Source organism: Trematomus bernacchii, unplaced genomic scaffold, assembly GCF_902827165.1.
Source record: "Trematomus bernacchii unplaced genomic scaffold, fTreBer1.1, whole genome shotgun sequence".
Taxonomy (NCBI): Eukaryota; Metazoa; Chordata; class Actinopteri; order Perciformes; family Nototheniidae; genus Trematomus; species Trematomus bernacchii.
Genome location: NW_022987714.1, coordinates 10415563 through 10434849, shown reverse-complemented (window position 1 = coordinate 10434849; position 19287 = coordinate 10415563).

Here is a 19287-nt window from a genome sequence, read left to right as displayed (position 1 = left end):
CTTTATGACTACAACAGAAATGCTCAGAGCAAGTTAATAAGCCTGTAAAGGTAGAAACTTACTTTAAATGTAGATACTGTAAAGCTCCACAGGCCTGGATCATATACGCTTCAGCAGGTAGAGTGATGTTCCTCTCAATTCATAACAGCACGTTCCTCTTTCCTCTTACAGCATTTATGTGTAATAAAAAACAGAAGGAACAGTATCAATATCATGTTTGTGGTATTTTAATTATTATTGTATGGTTATTGCTGCTTCCGCCTGCATAATATGTAGCCTATAGGCTACTCGCTACTGGTCAATATCCAACACAGTCTCACGGCATTTCGTGTTATAGTCACGAAATTAATCTATTGATTCGTGTTCACCAACACGATTTCGCCATTTTTTTCGTGTCACACAGAACGATTTTAAAAGCAATGTAAATAATAACAAATTAGAAGGAAAAAGACATTTAAAAAAATACAGATTTAAGTATTCTGACACAGAACGATTTTAGAAGCAATGTATTTATATTGGTAGTATGTCGTGCCTGCACCAAATAATAACAAATTAGAAGGAAAAAAAGATGACATAAAATACAGATTTCAGTATACTGAGGCTCTGAGCCCCATTTCTTTTCCTCACTGACGGCAAAAAAACTCAGACATTATACAATTTCAAATAAAAGGGATAGGGTTAGGCTTAGGGTAAGATATTGAGTAAGAACATGTTTTTATGAACCACACAGCTTCTGGTCTTCCAAGACCCGACCGGACAAAAAGACGTGTTGCAGGCACGAAACATACTACCAATAGAAATACATTGCATTTAAAATCGTTCTGTGTGACACGAAAAAAATGTGAACACGAATCAATAGATTAAATTAATTTCGTGACTAATAACTAGGGCTGTCAAGTTAACGCGTTAATAACGCGTTAACGCAAAAAAAAATTAACGCCACTAATTATTTTAACGCGATTAACGCATGTGTATTTTTTGTCCTCGGCCGCCGTAGTTTCAGAGCGCATCGAGTTTAAAATACCATCTACAAGCTGATGCTGACAGCCCCGCTCCTGCTGCCCGCTTGTGGCAGACCACACTTCCACGCTCACCGGCAGGCCCGGACTGGCCGTCGGGAGGACCGGGAGGGTGTGTGTATGTGTGGCGCGAGCGAAGCACACCTTACGTGTTGTTGTTAGCATCTGGTGCTAGCTAGCTGAGCTAACGGATATAAGGAGCTGTTTCAATGAAAACAGAGGAGCGACATTTCGCCGACAACTGCGCCGAGCACTTGACTTTATGCAGGTAGCCAGACAGCACACTCAGCACGGATAGTGCCGCAACACAGCTCATACACACAGGCATATATGCCTTGAGCTGCACATAGCTCCAACGATCCTCCACATTCACACACACACACACACACACACACACACACACAGAACAGATAAAAAATGTGCGATTAATTTGTGATTAATCGCGATTAACTATGGACAATCATGCGATTAATCGCGATTAAATATTTTAATCGACTGACAGCCCTACTAATAACACGAAATGCCGTGAGACTGGGTTGTTCTAGTTGCGTATTTTTCATAGTCTTATATTTCAACAGTTTTACGACAAACTGTGACTTTTTTGACATGGAAATGATTTTTTAAGATTGACAAACATCATAGGCCTATGTGTAATTCATGGCACAATTCAAACGGGATCGAAAGATAAGTTTTCTCTCTCCATTGACTTCAATACATTATTTTTCCGAAATAAGGTCCCATGGACCGGAAGTAGATGGGCGTGACTTCACCACTCTATACTCTAATTTCCCCTCCTCGACTCCTATCCTCGACTCCTATCCTCGAGATTTAGGCCCAATCCCAAACCGCCCCCTACACCCTACCCCTACACACTACCCCTCCGTTTGCGCGGAGGGTCCGCCACATTAAGTGCTGTTCCAAACCAACGAGTGTGGAGCGGTGTGGAGGGGGAGTGGGCTATCAAGCCCTCAAACAGCGAGTCTGCAGCGGTGCTGACTGGAGACCGGTCTCAACGCTGTGTGTGTCCGTCAGGAAACACGCTGTTTACAAACAGTTCCAGCAAACATCCACTGATAAATTGCGATGTTAACAACCTCATGATAACTTCATATTTTTTTAACTTAGGATCATACCTGTGTTTAGTCTAGAAAAAGGTAAATTTGTGCATTTTATTATAAAGTTGGGTATATTTACAGACTGTTGCAAAAACTAAGAAGCTTATAAACATCAGGTTTAAAACTAAAAGAGCTTTACAAAAAAGTAACACAATGAAAGATGTTTGGAGTTTTATTTGAGTTATTAATTTACATTTTTTTGTCTAAGAGATGCTGATTTGAAACCGTTGTTACATACAGTTACGGCATTTCCTGTTTCTGCCGGAGAGAGGGGAGTTTGTCCCAAAGCTTGCCGCTTTATTTACTCCCTCCATCGGACAGGAGGAAGCTGAAGTTACCTACTGTAACTCCAGCTTCTATGAGTATTGGCGTAGCCCTCTAAGGCTATCGCTATTGGGTAATCCCCCTGCGCACCCGCACAGCACTGAAACACTTGTAGTCCACGCCCGCCCGCAAGGTGGGCCCCACCCTCGGGCTCCCTTCAGGTATAAATAGGAAGGAGGCCCGATAATCTGCTCCCACACAAAACAACTTTTCTTCAGCTATTCGTGGAGCCAGTGGGGCCCAGAACTTAGAGGGCTACGCCAATACTCATAGAAGCTGGAGTTACAGTAGGTAACTTCAGTTCTATTTCGTATATGGCTTCGCCCTCTAAGGCTATCGCTATTGGGTTAAGGGCGAAGCAAGATGTAGTCTGCGCCCCACTGGGTCCCCCCGGTACAAGAAGCACAGACACACCTGCTCAGATAATAACCCATGCCTATTGCGCCATGCGAATGGCGCATCACAGTCCCTGGAATATAGCATAACATGAATATTTACCATGAGGGGACGAAGGCTGGGAATAATACATACCTGCCGCTGTGAGAAAGTAGAGACGAAGGTCACACTTTGCCCAGTGACAGAAAGGGGGGGGAATAGCAGCTCTCTGCGTGCAGACAGGCAGGAGAGCGCACAGCTGGGTCCCCAACATCACTCACTCTGACAAGACATTCTGTACGAAATGTGTCAGGGGAAAAAGGGGGACGTCCCTCTCATAAAAGGGAAATACAGGCCACTCTCCGTGTGCCGAGGCAGGAGAGAGGCGCACAGCTGGATCCCTGACGTCACTCACTCTGACAGGACACTCAGCACAGGGTGTGTCAGAGAGGAATGGGAGACATCCCTCAAATAAAATTGAATAAATGAACAGGGAGAAGACCAAGATTCAGCAGTGCAAATGTCTTCCACTGACATTTCTCCGTGCAAAGCCGTGGAGGAGGAAATTCCTCTGGTGGAGTGCGCATTGATGTTCTCCGGGGGATTCACCCCAGAGGAGACATATGCCTGTGACACAGCCTCACACAGCCAGTGTGACAGCCGCTGTGCAGACAGAGGCTGCCCGATCGAGCGCTCTCTGTAATGCACAAACAGGCGCTGAGAACGGCGCAAGGCAGCCGTGCGCGCCACATAGCAGGACAGCGCGCGCACAGGACAGAGGAGATGAGACTTGGCTTCTTCCTCCGACCTGTGAGGAGGGGGAAAGAAGCCATCCAGGGTGATCACTCTTGACCTAAAAGAGCTTGTGATGACCTTTGGCATAAAAGCCGGGTTAGGGCGTAAAACAGCTGAACTGCCATCTCCTTGGATCCGGAGGCATGACGGAGCCACAGAGAGAACAGACAAATCACTCACCCTTTTTGCTGATCTTAGAGCCAAAAGTAGTACTACTCTGGCTGATAACAGCTTAAGGGGAACCTGATCTAAAGGTTCAAATGGGGCTTTGCTTAGTGCGCGTAACACCAAAGCCAAATTCCACTGAGGCGCCAGTGCGCGTGACACAGGTCTGAGTCTCCGTACTCCTCGCAGAAAACGTTTCGTCAGGGGGTGACTAAACACCGTCCCGACCCCGAAACCCACATGACAAGATGATATGGCAGCAGCATACACCTTGATTGTGTTGAAAGCCAAATTCCTGTCCAACAACAGCTGGAGGAATGACAGCACGTGAGGCAGGGGGCACGTAATGGGGTCCAGGCTTTTTTCTACACACCAACGCTGGAAAGCTGTCCACTTGGCTGTGTAGGACGCTCTGGTAGATGCGGCCCTGGCTCCCTGAATGGTCCGTACAACATCTTGAGAGAGGCCCAGCCCCTCTAAGTGTTCCCGTTCAGGGGCCATGCCCATAAGTGCTGGCCTATCACAGGGTGACTGTTGATCGCTCCCTCCACCTGCGAGAGAGCGTCCCCGCGCCACGGAATTTCCCACGGTCTGCCTGACAGCGTACGCTGTAGGCATGGAAACCAGGAAGCGCCCGTGCGCTCCGGGGCAATTAGGATCACTGACAGTCGCTCCTCCTGCACTCGGTCCAGGAACCGAGGGATCAGCGGGACTGGTGGGAAAGCGTACAACAGTCCCCTGGGCCATGGTCGATGTGCGAACGCGTCCACCCCCAGGGGGGGGTGGTCCTGCGCTTTCAGGGAGAACCAGAGGGCGCATTGCGCGTTCCCGCGTGCGGCGAACAGATCCACCTCTGCTCTCCCGAACCGGCTCCATACCTGGGAGACCAGCTCGGGATGGAGGCTCCAGTCCCCCTGGCGAGGACCTCCTCTGGACATGAGGTCTGCCCCTTTGTTCAGTTCGCCGGGAACATACATTGCTCTGATGGAGAGCAAGTGTGCGCGCGCCCAGATCAACAGCGGCCTGGCTGTGTTCAGAAGCTGCGCTGAGCGTACTCCGCCCTGGCGATTGATGTAGGCTGCCGTGGCTTTGTTGTCTGTGCAAATCAACACATGCTGATTCCGCAGCAACGGGGCAAAATGCTGGATTACTCTCCGTACGGAGAGCAATTCCAGCACGTTTATGTGGAGGGACATATGAGCTGGCCACTGTCCCCCCACTGCCTGCAACATACACGTTCCTCCCCACCCTGAGAGAGATGCGTCTGTGAACACCGAGATGTGTGACGTAACTCTGCCCAGGGGCACACCCGCTGACAGGACGTGGGGACTTTTCCAATAGGTTAAGTCTGAACCCACGGAAGGAGGGATGGCCACCATGCGCCTCTTCTGTCGCACGGGGTCGATGCGCAGGCGAATAAACCACCTCTGGAGTCTCCTCATGTGAAGGAGACCCAGGGGAATCACCACGTGACCAGCTGCCATCATGCCAAGCAGCTGCATCACGGAGAGGGCTGTCACCACGCTGCAAGGTGTGACGCGTCGGAGAAGAGCTGTCAGTGCCTCCACTCTCTGCTGTGAGAGTCGCGCTCTCATGCGGGCTGAGTTCAATTCCACACCCAGGTAAATAATACTCTGGGAGGGAAGAGGGCAGCTCGACTTCCAGTTTATTATGAAACCCAGCTTTGACAGGTGTGATACGAGCTGTACCGTCTGTAAAGCAACTTCCTCTCTGGAGCGAGCCAGCAATAGCAGGTCGTCCAGGTAAAATAGCACTCTCATCCCTCCTCTGTGTAGCGGCTGCAGCGCCGTCTCTACACACTTCGAAAAAGTGCGAGGAGCCAGAGAATATCCGAACGGCAGACGGTTGTACTGGTACGATATTCCCTGGAATGAGAAACGCAGGTATTTCCTGTGTTTTGGGATGCTGGCTACGTGGAAGTATGCATCCTTCAGGTCTATCGATGTGAACCAGTCTCCCTGGTGAACACACTCCAGCACCTGTTTGATCGTCAGCATGTGAAAAGGCCTTTTCATTATTACCTTGTTGAAAACTGACAGATCGAGGATGGGTCTCATTCCCCCTGTCTTTTTCGGGACAAGAAAATAGCGGGAGTAATACCCCTGATTTTTCTCGCTTTGAGGAACCCTGGAAATAGCCTCTTTCAACAGGAGTTCCTGCAGCTCTGCCTGGAGCGCAAGACACTGTTCCTGGGATGACAGGAGTGTTTCCTGTATCCCATTGAACTGTGGGGGGGGAGAGGCGAACTGCAGGGTGTACCCTCTGCTGATCAGCCTGCTCATCCATCTGTCCATCAGACACACGCGCTGCCACTCTGAGAAATACTCTGAGAGCGGGCGCACATGCTCGAGATGTGTTGTGGTCGTCATGGCGACGAGCCACGTCAGAGCCCTCGCCGCCGCTGCCCGTGAGGCAACCCAAGGTGGGCCTGGAGCGAAAGGGCTGTGAGGGAGCCTCCACACGCTGCGTTTCACTCTGGCTCTCATCATGAGGCGTGTACACGCTCAGGGGATGAATGGAGATGTATGCAGTGTTGTTCACATGAGGCGTTATAACGGCGCTCATGGGTTTATTATGACCGTGTGTAGGAGACGTATCTCGGACAGAGGAATGCCGCGAGCTCTGCGGTTTATTAACCGATAGGTTAAAACCAGCAGGCTTCTGCAGCGAGCCCTGCTGTCTACTAATCAACAGATTGGTGGCAGCTGGCTTAGTTAGCGAACTCTGCAGTTTATTAACCGATAGATTAAAAAGTGCAGGCTTTTGCAACGAACCCTGCTGGCTACTAACCGATAGGTTATAGACAGCTGGTTTACACAGAGTGGAGGATATGTGAGAAACACTTGATACTGATGACTCAGACAAAAAGTTGGAAAATGAACCCATTTTATTTCTCTCACAATCCCCCCCAACACGTCAAAAGCGGCTCTGCTTCCTTGGAGGCTCTCGTGGAGCAGACACAGAGCGGGAGTGCCTCACTCCCCGTTGACTCACCGCCGGGAGACCCCTTCGTCGCTGGGGTGGCGGGGGAGCGTCCGCTCTACGCTTCCTGTCGTCCGAGGGGAGACGGGCACAGTGTGTGCATGCGACCGGCTGGCTGAGAGCCGCGTACGCGTGCTCTGACCCCAGGCAGGATTCGCATACCGTGTGCTGGTCGTAGCTCATGATATAACCAGATCCACATGAGGGACAATCTCTCACACAATTGTTGCTCATGTTCTCTGTTAAATCGCTAAGTGTCTCTTGTGCTTCAGTAACGGGGTGCTGAAGAAAAAGAGGGAGCAGATTGTCGGGCCTCCTTCCTATTTATACCGGAAGGGAGCCCGAGGGTGGGGCCCACCTTGCGGGCGGGCGTGGACTACAAGTGTTTTAGTGCTGCGCGGGTGCGCAGGGGGATTACCCAATAGCGATAGCCTTAGAGGGCGAAGCCATATACGAAATAGAACCTCGTTGAGCTGCGAGTGTGGCTACAGACGGAGTTCGCTCCGTCACGGAGGGGTAGGGTCGAGGGAGTGGGCCTTAGTCCCGCCCACAGGAGATGCGAGCAGAGGACTCGAGGAGGGGAACCGAGGAGAGAGGAGGGGAAGCAGCAGGCGGTTAGAGAAATGAGAACTCCTCTCCTCTGAGCGGTCATTTTAAAGCAACCTGGTCTCACCAGAATGCGTGACTCCACCACGACTCCTTAACACCGCATTGCGTGGTGGAGTCACGAACTTTGCTACATTTACGTGTCTGCACCACGCAAACAACCCCAATGTAAAGTGAATGAGGCTCCTTTGTCGTGGTGCACACACGCATTCTACAACGTCCAGCAGTGAGCTTTTATTCTATAAAACGTTTTTAAAATCTACTGTATAGCTTGTAGTAACTCACAGGAGGCTTCTTTTATTTTATTTGTATTCATAATAATTTTTATTTTTCGTCAGAATGTATTATGGTGCATTATTCACCAATGTTTGTTCTCAAAAAACAATGTATTGTGTGTAATACAACTGTGATTTTTATTAAATTAGTTCGTTTTTAAGGAAGGCCAGAGCTTCAGCTGTGTCAAGAGATTGTTCCCTTTAGTTAACGTTATTTAAAAAATAATTATATTCCTATTTGATTAAGTACCCTTTATTGTATTACGGACCCAAAGAGCTGAGCGTCCATTCCCATTGGATAACGGAGCATTTTACACCCGGAAGTAAGTATTCTCCTTACTGTCCATTGATTTTATTTACAGTGATATCTGCACTACTCATCAACTCAAAAACACCAGATTATCCTTGTTAATTACACAACATTGATTGGTTTAAATTGTGTACAATGCTTTTGTATTTTCCCCTTTCGATTCGGAGAAACAAATATGTGTTCGTAGTGTGTGGATGGCAGAAGGCACTACACTACCCAGAATCCTCAGCTATGGGACTACACCATCTGCTTAGAACGTGTCCTACCCCCCCCCCCCCCTTAGGTCACAGGCTCCTCCAACAGTGCAACACAATAAAACAGATAGGCTACACAGAACAAATAGTGCAAGTAAATACAAAAAGCCAGATGAATGTTATGGATGTTGTTTCTAAGTTCAGGTGTTTAATAGTCTTATGGCCTGTGGGATGAAACTGTCCCTGAGTCTGGTGGTTTTAGTCCGGATGCTGCGGTACCGCCTGCCAGACGGCAGCAGACAGAACAGTTTGTGGGGTGATGGGGGTCTTTTATAATCCTGAGGGCTTTCTTTAAGGTTAACCTGGTATTTTTACTCCACTACATTTATTTTAGTTACTTTACAGATTTGGATTAATGATGTGAAATATAAACAACCCTTAAATCAGACTTTAGTTACACCTGAGTAAAATTCAGTGAATTCAGCCAACAATCAGGCGAGATATTTGGTAGTGGGTGCTTGAGAAGACTAAATATTTATCTGCAGATCCCTATAAAGCATATTCATTACTTGTTATTCTCTACTAATAGTTAATTAAAAACTGTATATAATGGCTATTTTGCACATCCCTTTCAAGATTTCAAGATTTTCTAAGGTTTATTGACATATCATATACACAACTACGGTGTAGTTATGCAATGAATGAAACACTTGGGTCACAGGTTCATCAACAGTGCATCACAAGACATCTATCGATATCTGTGTACCTCCACCATTAAACATATTCTGCACATTTCTTATACTATCTACATACATCTTATAAGAGTATAATTAATATGTATAATATCAGTTAAAATAAGTGCTTCAACATTTGACATTGAAGGAAAGTTGATTGTCAAGTTCCAAAACAAACCATGCAATATATTAGACGTTAAGTACTTTGTCAGGCTTAATATCTGTCGATACCCCCAAAGCTCTTTTCTTATTTAAAAGAAGACCTTAACCTAAAGTATTCTTTAATGTTTAAATAAAGCCTTATTAGTTTGTCTGTTTTGCACATCCTCCTATCAGGCACTAAACTGTTTTATTGTAGAGATCACTTACAGTATCTTCTTGATATTTTCTATTCTATATTATTTATATCATTGACCTTCCACTTTCCCACTATATTAAGAGTATGTACTCTTAATATTTAAATGTTTTCATCAAATATAACACATTCAAAAGTGCTTTACAAAAATGAAAGACATTAAGAAAAAGGCATTTTAAAACAGTCAATAAAAAGCAACCCAATCTACCTGCATTGCAATTACTCTAAACGTGTAATAACGTGCTTTAACCAGTAGGAGGTGCGGGTTAAAAAGCTGTCAAGTTTACAGTGTTAACAAAATAAAATATACTGCTGTTTCTGGTTTAGTTTACGACGGATATATTCTGTTATTGTTTTGATATTTGTAACACAAAAGCGATGTAAAAAACCCACAGCAACACAGAAAAGATGGTCTTAACATGACCTGACATCTTGGTGCCAGGAGAACAACCTCCATCTCAACATCAGCAAAACAAAGGAGCTGATTGTGGATTACAGGAAGCAGCAGGGAGAGGGACACGCCCCCATCGCCATCAATGGGACTACGGTGGAGAGAGTCAAAAGCTTCAGGTTCCTTGGGGTCCACATCACTGAGGACCTGACATGGTCTCTTCACACCACCACCATCACCAAGAAAGCTCGACAGCGGCTCTTCTTCCTCCGCAGGCTGAGGAGGTTCAAAATGGATTCCAGGATACTCTGCAACTTCTACAGGTGCACGATAGAGAGTATCCTCACTGGCAGCATGACGGCCTGGTACGGCAGCTGCACCGACCTCGATCGTAAGGCTTTACAGAGGGTGGTGAAAACTGCACAGCACATCACCAGGACGGAGCTGCCATCCATGGAGGACCTTTACTCCCAGCGGCTCAGGAAGAAATCACTACGGATTATCAAAGACCCCCATCACCCCAGCCACAAACTGTTCTTTCTGTTGCCGTCTGGCAGACGTTACCGCAGCATCCGGGCAAGGACAAGAAGATTCGGAGACAGTTTCTTCCCGCGGGCAGTGAGACTGTTAAACAATTGAACTGTTGAAACAACATCAAACATTCAACTGCTACTCAGTAGTATGTATCTAATACCTAATATATATATATCATTCCAATAACTTGTATATAGACTCATACTGCACTATTCCACATCATAACTTTATTTCATTTTTATAACTATTACTATTTTTGTATTGCTCTTGCTCTTATTGTTATTATGTTATGTTATTATGTTGCATTGTTGGAGAAGCCTGTGACATAAGATTTTCAACTGCATAATTACTCTGTAGCTATGTCAGATTGACAATAAAGAACCTTGAACCTTGAACCTTGAACCCAGCGGTCGAGTAGTTAATAAAAAACAATAATATCAAAACAAATTATTACTACTAACTTTATTGTGAAATTAAAATAGAACGGTAAAAGAATAGTTTCCGGTCTATTCTGAGGCACGATCTCTGTAGATAAATAAAGAACTACGAAAGATGTGTAATGTTTAATGCAGCCAAACCATTCATTACAATGCATTCATGTGATGACTTTCAAAGAGTAAAGCAAGCACTGCTGAATAAAGTATGATTTGATCTTTGACGAAACGTTTTTTTCATTGGAATGCAGTTGGAGGTCAACCAATCACAGAGCTTGAGGCAAAGCGGAACAATAGCTGAGGATTCTGGGTAGTGTAGTGTCTTCTACCATCCACACACTCCAAAAACATATTTGTTTCTCCGAATCGAAAGGGGAAAATACAAAAGCATTGTACACAATTTAAACCAATCAATGTTGTGTAATTAACAAGGATAATCTGGTGTTTTTGAGTTGATGAGTAGTGCAGATATCACTGTAAATAAAATCAATGGACAGTAAGGAGAATACTTACTTCCGGGTGTAAAATGCTCCGTTATCCAATGGGAATGGACGCTCAGCTCTTTGGGTCCGTAATACAATAAAGGGTACTTAATCAAATAGGAATATAATTATCTTTTAAATAACGTTAACTAAAGGGAACAATCTCTTTGACACAGCTGAAGCTCTGGCCTTCCTTAAAAACGAACTAATTTAATAAAAATCACAGTTGTATTGCACACAATACATTGTTTTTTGAGAACAAACATTGGTGAATAATGCACCATAATACATTCTGACGAAAAATAAAAATTATTATGAATACAAATAAAATAAAAGAAGCCTCCTGTGAGTTACTACAAGCTATACAGTAGATTTTAAAAACGTTTTATAGAATAAAAGCTCACTGCTGGACGTTGTAGAAATGCGTGTGTGCACCACGACAAAGGAGCCTCATTCACTTTACATTGGGGTTGTTTGCGTGGTGCAGACACGTAAATGTAGCAAAGTTCGTGAATCCACCACGCAATGCGTCGTGGTGGAGTCACGCATTCTGGTGAGACCAGGTTGTTTTAAAGAGATGTAATGTAATGCTGTGTGTCACTACCCGATCCGTTCACCTGCCCGATCGGTACTGCGCATGTGCGAGATGGTCCGCCATATTGGACAACTCCGTACGGCAACCCAACTAGGACACTTGACACAGTGGCTTTTGGCAAAGCACACAAAAAAAACTCAAAAAACCGAGAGAGATGAGTTATTGTTATTACAACGTGACTTCACTATTATTTAACAACTATTTCTATTGGGTTCTTTTATTTGGGGTTAAGTACATTGTCAGAATAAGTGAGAAATGGATTTAACTTCTGTTAGACAGCTATCATACTGAATAAATATTTATGCAAAAACGTATGGCATTAATAATGTATATCTAATTACATTTAAAAATGTATGGCATTAATAATGTATATCTAATTACATTAACTGTGAATGTCTTTCATTTTATTTAAAATGAACAATTACATACAACATTTTCCATAAAAAAGTTGATTCAAGAACAAATCTCTGTTATTAGATCAGTACTTTTCTTATATGACTATTATTGCTAAATTTGAAAGGTCTTTACCAGCTTTGGAATTATATATATATATATATATATATAGCACCTTCTGCCATCCCATCTCTACTGACAATCATTAACACTTAGATTTTATGATATTGTAAGCATCGTCAGTGATTGACTTGAACACTGAGAATGTATTTATTAACTTCAGACATTTTCATATACAAATGTGATCATACACCAACACACTTTTTAGAGATATACATTTTTCACACACAACGCACAACCATTTACTAAATTAAACCATATCCCATCATAATACGAGCAAATAAAAAGGCACAACAATAAATATATTATGTGTGTGTGTGTGTGTGTGTGTGTGTGTGTGTGTGTGTGTGTGTGTGTGTGTGTGTGTGTGTGTGTGGGGGGGGGGGGGGGGGGGGGGGGGGGGTTGTTAAGATCCAGGTCCAATGGGGGCAGAGGGGAGAGGTGGGTTCAGCATCCTACAGGAAATGTAATTTGCATGTAATATTATTTATTAATATGGAATAATTTAACTGGAGTTTGTTATCCTTTAATTTTGCTTGATTAATTATATTGCAGGTTGTGGGTAACAGCCAGTCCATGGTAGCAGCACGGGAACAGCTTATTCCTCTGAACTTGTGTGCTTTCCGTTCAAAAACTGCAGGAACCCTAAACACAGACACAACCCCCTTCCCTTTGTGGTGTATCACAATGCACAATCTCAACTATTGTAAACACGATAATAAGTAGAGCAATCCTTCCTCAAAGTAAATCTTGTCTTCCAGTATTTTTCACGAGTCCAGTATAGTATTTAACTAGACCAAGGTAGCAAGAACTAGTTTATCTTTGTTTTATATATAATTCCAAAGCTGGTAAAGACCTTTCAAATTTAGCAATAATAGTCATATAAGAAAAGTACTGATCTAATAACAGAGATTTGTTCTTGAATCAACTTTTTTATGGAAAATGTTGTATGTAATTGTTCATTTTAAATAAAATGAAAGACATTCACAGTTAATGTAATTAGATATACATTATTAATGCCATACATTTTTAAATGTAATTAGATATACATTATTAATGCCATACGTTTTTGCATAAATATTTATTCAGTATGATAGCTGTCTAACAGAAGTTAAATCCATTTCTCACTTATTCTGACAATGTACTTAACCCCAAATAAAAGAACCCAATAGAAATAGTTGTTAAATAATAGTGAAGTCACGTTGTAATAACAATAACTCATCTCTCTCGGTTTTTTGAGTTTTTTTTGTGTGCTTTGCCAAAAGCCACTGTGTCAAGTGTCCTAGTTGGGTTGCCGTACGGAGTTGTCCAATATGGCGGACCATCTCGCACATGCGCAGTACCGATCGGGCAGGTGAACGGATCAATATGGTCTAGCTGCGGCCGCGGACAGTACACGACACTACACGACACGCCCACTACACGACACGCCCACCTGACACGACACTACGGTGGCTGAGAGACATTACCGTACATGGCAGATTAAAAGCGAATTGACGACACTTATTATTATTGAGATCGTACATGGCAGATTAAAAACGAATTGCAAATGTTATTGTAGCATTTTAAGCAACTATTAGGCAAATAAATTAATAACCTAGTCTATCCGTTTGAGACACAACAGTATAACTTTCAACCCAAATCATTTTGTCAACAAACGGTGGTTTAGTCAACTTTTTTTTAATATATAAAATAGGTATTAATGAGATGATCTATTGATTATGTTTGTCTAACTGCTACACATGTATTTTATACATAAATGTAGATATTTGTGAACATCTAAATATAGTTGTTAAAGGTTTTAAGATATACATAATCACATCATGGGGTCATTAAGGAACAAATTAGGAGGGCCAGTCAGGCCACTAATGAGCTCAATCATTCACATGGATTATTACTTTATAAATTAAAAGTACTAGGGGTCTATTACAAAACCTTTGAAGGAATCGCATAAATTAAAATAAATGTATGGCAAGTATGATCAAATTAACATAATGTCAAGATATAGCCAATAGACAATCAACATGCTTTGAATATAAAGGAAGAAGAACAATAAACAGATGAACATTTAGGTTTTATGTGTAAATTGTGAACAAACCATCTTAATACATCTGGCAGTCTAAGACAGCAAACTAAGCTTCTTTAACTGCTGCTAGAACACTGTTTTACCATGGGGTATTTCTAACAAGACCAAAGAGATGTACAAGGCTTCCAAAACAGAAGAAACCAACTCAATACAGTATTTTAATTTCCTTCAAAACGACAAAAGCACTAATAAAAACCAAGTAACATAAAGGAAAAGTAATTGAAGTGGTTGCCTGTTGTAAATACCTTGGTATCTGGCTTGATGATTGTCTCTTCTCTAATAAGTCAAAGATATGTTTACTGTATATTATAAAAATGCTTGTCATGTAGGCATACTGGAGATGGGAAGGCTTTAGTCAGTGTTGTAGCTGAGATTCTTACCGTTCCAATGATGTATTAATAATAACTTGGATTTATATAGCGCCTTTCATGAGACCCAAGGTCGCTTTAAAAAGAACAGGAGTAGAAACAAACATAACAAAGGCAGTCAGACGAACAGTTAGACAGACAAAACAAATAGATTTGGGGCCAAAGACCTTGGCAGACTTGAGGGCCCTTTTGAAGGCGTCAAGCGTGGGGATGTTGCAGATCTCCGCAGGGAGAGCGTTCCAGAGAGTGGGGGCTGCCATACTGAAGGCTCTGTCCCCGAAGGATCGCAGGTTGGTGCGGGGGGCCAGAGTCTGAAGACCGCAGGTTCCGGGGTAGGGCATGTGGGAATTGTATTGATTTGATACAAGCAAGCCAGTGTTTCATTGTGTACTTTCAACTACAGTATATGGTCCGGCAAGTTCAGCATTCACTGTGATGAATATAGAATAAGACACTGATACCGTTTTCCTCAATGAACATTTATTGAACAGAACATCATGTGAAAAATGTTCCTTTTTAGTTGTAGGCTACAAAAACAACATGTTGTGGTTTTGCGCTTTGACATCAAAATGTTGGGGGCTGTGGAAATATTGTGCCATGTTGCTGCAGCAGCCGGAGCCATCACTGGAGCGGCCATCGGAGCCATCACTGGAGCGGCCGTCGGAGCCATCACTGGAGCGGCCGTCGGGGCCATCACTGGAGCGGTCGTCGGGGCCATCCCTGGAGGAGTCGTTGTGGTTGCTGGGGCCGCCGCCAACGTAGTTGGATGTTCAGTGCAGCAGTTTTTAAAGTGACTAATAAACATCTCCTTTCTCCCAATGATTCTTGGACAAAAGCCACAGTGATAATGGCTGCTGGCCACACATTTGAGATGGCATTTATAAACATTATAACCTAAAAAAAGAGACAGAAAGTGGTTTAGAGGATTCTAGAAACAAACCAACATGAATTTCTTGTAAATATGCAATTTGAAACAAGGTGTTTGTGCGAGAGCAATAAATAATCATGTCACCAACAATAATATTTTTGCCTATAAACTGATTTTTTGCAGATTGAATGTGTGATTATGCTCATATTGTGCCTACCCCAAATAAGGATATTTTTCCAGCATTATTAACACTTCATAACCTGAATATAAATCTAATTTTTAATGTTCAATTTATAATTCAAAATTAATTTACACCAAGGATGTCCTGGGGCACAGAAATAACACATGTATCCATAATGTGTGAGGCATTAAACACATCTAACAAGTAACATGTAATGTAATGTGATGAAGTATACTTAAGCAATAGCTCACGACAGGCCGTGATATATGCTCATTATATCACAGCTAAGGGGCGTGGTTCGGCCCGACAACCCCCTTAGCTGTGATATAATGAGCATATATCACGGCCTGAAGTGAGCTATTGCTTTTATAAAACGGTTACCAAGTGTGGCAATATGAAAGAAAAATACACACTCTAATTTAAATAGTTTTTATTAGTAAATAATGATGTTCAAAATAAAATAGTCCCTCTGTTGCCTTCTGCACGAAACATAGTGCGAGGTGGTTGCTATGCAACAACACTAACAACAGCTAGCGAACATATTAGACAGAGCGTTGATCCATTATTTGGCTTTTTATTTACATTAATGTGTATGTTGCCGTTTATTGTGCACCCACTGAAAAACTGTCCAGCATCAGTAGCATGGCTTACGTGGTTACTTGTATAGGTTGAGGTTGTTCTAGGCTGTTGCTTGGCGTGGAGAGAATATTGCTCCACTTTCTCCGGTCCCCGAGATTTGGCTTCCAGTAGCTCTGGAGAGAGCTTTCGCACCTGTGGCCACTAACGGTCATAATTTCTCTGCTTTGTTTCAAGACCCGCATCAGAAAGCTTTTGAATGGTGGTACTTTTCCAGTTGGTCTACCTGCTCTTCACGTAGCTCTGCATGTCGTCGTTTAGGTGCTTTTTGTTCTGGAGATAGGCACTCCTCAATCCACTCCTCCATAGTAAGACCCCCCCCCCCCCCGGAGGTCGAAGTTAATCTTAAATGTTTTTGCGGACCTTTTTGATTACAGATTTGAAAACACCGTTGCTTGCTTTAAAAGTAGCACAATTCATTATGTCAAACCTTGGAAAGTATCTAAATATCCCTGCCCTAATGCCAAAGGAACTGCACACTGAATATGTTTTTGCCGTTTGATGTCTATGTCTGGACCGCTGCGTAAAAAGGAGGGTTTCTGCTCCGTTACTTCTCCGCTGCTTTCTTGTTCCAGTTTGAAAAGCAAACTGCAGGCAGTTTGCTTTTCAGCCCAACTGTATACTGTTTATCTCAGACGCGGAGGGATACTGAGTTGTTGTGAAAAGTAACTTACAATTCTACCCGTGGTATACGCTCAGTATACCACGGCTAAGAACCAATCAGATTGCTTGATTTGACTTGTCCATTTTATAAAATGATCATATAGAATTATAGATGTACTTACCTCCATATTTCACAAGTGCCCTCTGGTGGCTCTGCAAATGAGCCATCAGACCAGGGTATGACCCGGTCCTTTCACAAAATGGACACTGGAAGGTGTCCGAGTCCAATTTGTTGAGCTCTGGGCGTGCTCCATCACGGAGTGTTGTGTTGTTTGTCTATAGGTGAATAAAATAGAATACAATTTCAGTGACTTTAATATTGGAAATAGTTAACTCCTTAAACAAGCAGCAATGGACTGGCCTGTATAATCCTATGGGACAAAGCTGGTCATACTTCCTCACTTTCAGAAGGTAACCCTTTAACTGCCAGCGCCACCATTTGGTAGAGCACATTTTGTGTCTTGATATCTTGTTGAAAAAAAAAAAAGTTTAACTCCATCTGATTCAGCCAGCTCTACCTTTTTGGTTGACATGTTATGCACAAAACAACCTCTAGATGTCACTGTGGTTCGAACAGAAAGCCCTTCAGCTAGTTTAAATCTTTATATATACGGTCTATGGTTTAAATGTCAGGCCTACAGCATGGCCACAAACCCCATCTAAAAACAGAGGCCTGATTGATTGATTGATTGAAAAGTTTATTAACAGCTTGTATATTGGGTACAGTACAGTACAGCTCAAAACATACAATTGTTAAGGGGATGCAGACCAGAGAAAGACTTTCGTCTTGTTTACATCAGGGTCCCCCATTTCCAATTCATCATATCATTTAAGACATATAAGACATATTTGACATACAGATGGCTTATTTACAATTTACATACAGTTGGTTTAACTGTATGTAACCTGATTGCATCCACCTGGGTTACTTGGCTCTACCCAATAACTATATATCATTTAACTTTAAACCACACTTAAAATAATAATATAATTATACATATGTGCATGTCAGTATAGCAGCTAATACATGTTTTTTTTTTTTAAACATTCAAATGTGAAAGACACCTTCAATGAATATTTAAAATCAGATTCTTGTAAAAATGCGAGTACATGCATTGTTCCATCTGTCAAGCTAAAATATATACATATGTCTTAGCTCTTAGCTTGACATGCTAACTGAACGAGCATGTTCAGTTAGCATATATGCTAACTGAACGTCGAGCATGTCAAGCTAAGAGCTAAGATATATATATATATATATATATATATATATCTTATATCTTATATCTTAATCTTATATGTATTCCATTCCTTTACATTTAATATTTAAATACAAATTAGCAAAATAAACACAATTACACTGCGCTAAACAGCCACATCGACAAACAAACGAGAACCTAAATAGTATGTAATTATATCTAAAACCACAATACGTTAATTACCTGTACTCGGTGCGCCATATTGTTTGTCTGTTCTCTGTAAACCTCATGTCTCCTTAAATACCCTTGCGTCAGCGTCAGTGTCGTCAATTCGCTTTTAATCTGCCATGTACGGTAATTGTCTCTCAGCCACCGTAGTGTCGTGTCAGGTGGGCGTGTCGTGTAGTGGGCGTGTCGTGTAGTGTCGTGTACTGGCCGCGGCCGCAGCTAGACCCTTCTCGAACGGATCGGGTAGTGACTGTGTACCATATTGCTTTATGTAAGTAGCTGCGACTACTACTGTGTTCATTGGATAGCGCTGTAGCACATGATTGTGATGTCACTACCTGGGGTATAAGACCGTTGGAGACACGCCCCTTCTCTCTCTGTCCTCTTGACCTGTGTGTATCTAATAAATAACGCTGTGATGAATGGCTAAACTTGAACTGCTGAGAATAGTCACCTTTCTGCTGCAGAGACAAAAGGTATAAGTCTAAAACTGCTAACAGGTTATGGGCCCAGATACGATGAATTATTCTACAGTTCGAAGCGCACATGCGATAACGAGGCGAGAAGATTGCCTGTTAGCACGGTTAGCATAGGAGTAGCTAGTTAGCCACGTGTTAAGCTAGTTTAGCACCGGGAGAACCGAGGGAAGCTAAAGCTAAGCTAACAAGGACCTAAGCTAAGCTACTGATGCTACAAACAAAAGCCATGGCGAATAGAACCACAAGGAAGAGCAAGTGGCCCACGTTCGACGGGAAAGCAGAAGAGTATGAGCTCTGGGAAGAGAGGATGCTGTGTTGCATGCACAGAGTGGGATTGAAGGAGACCATCCTTCGAGCACC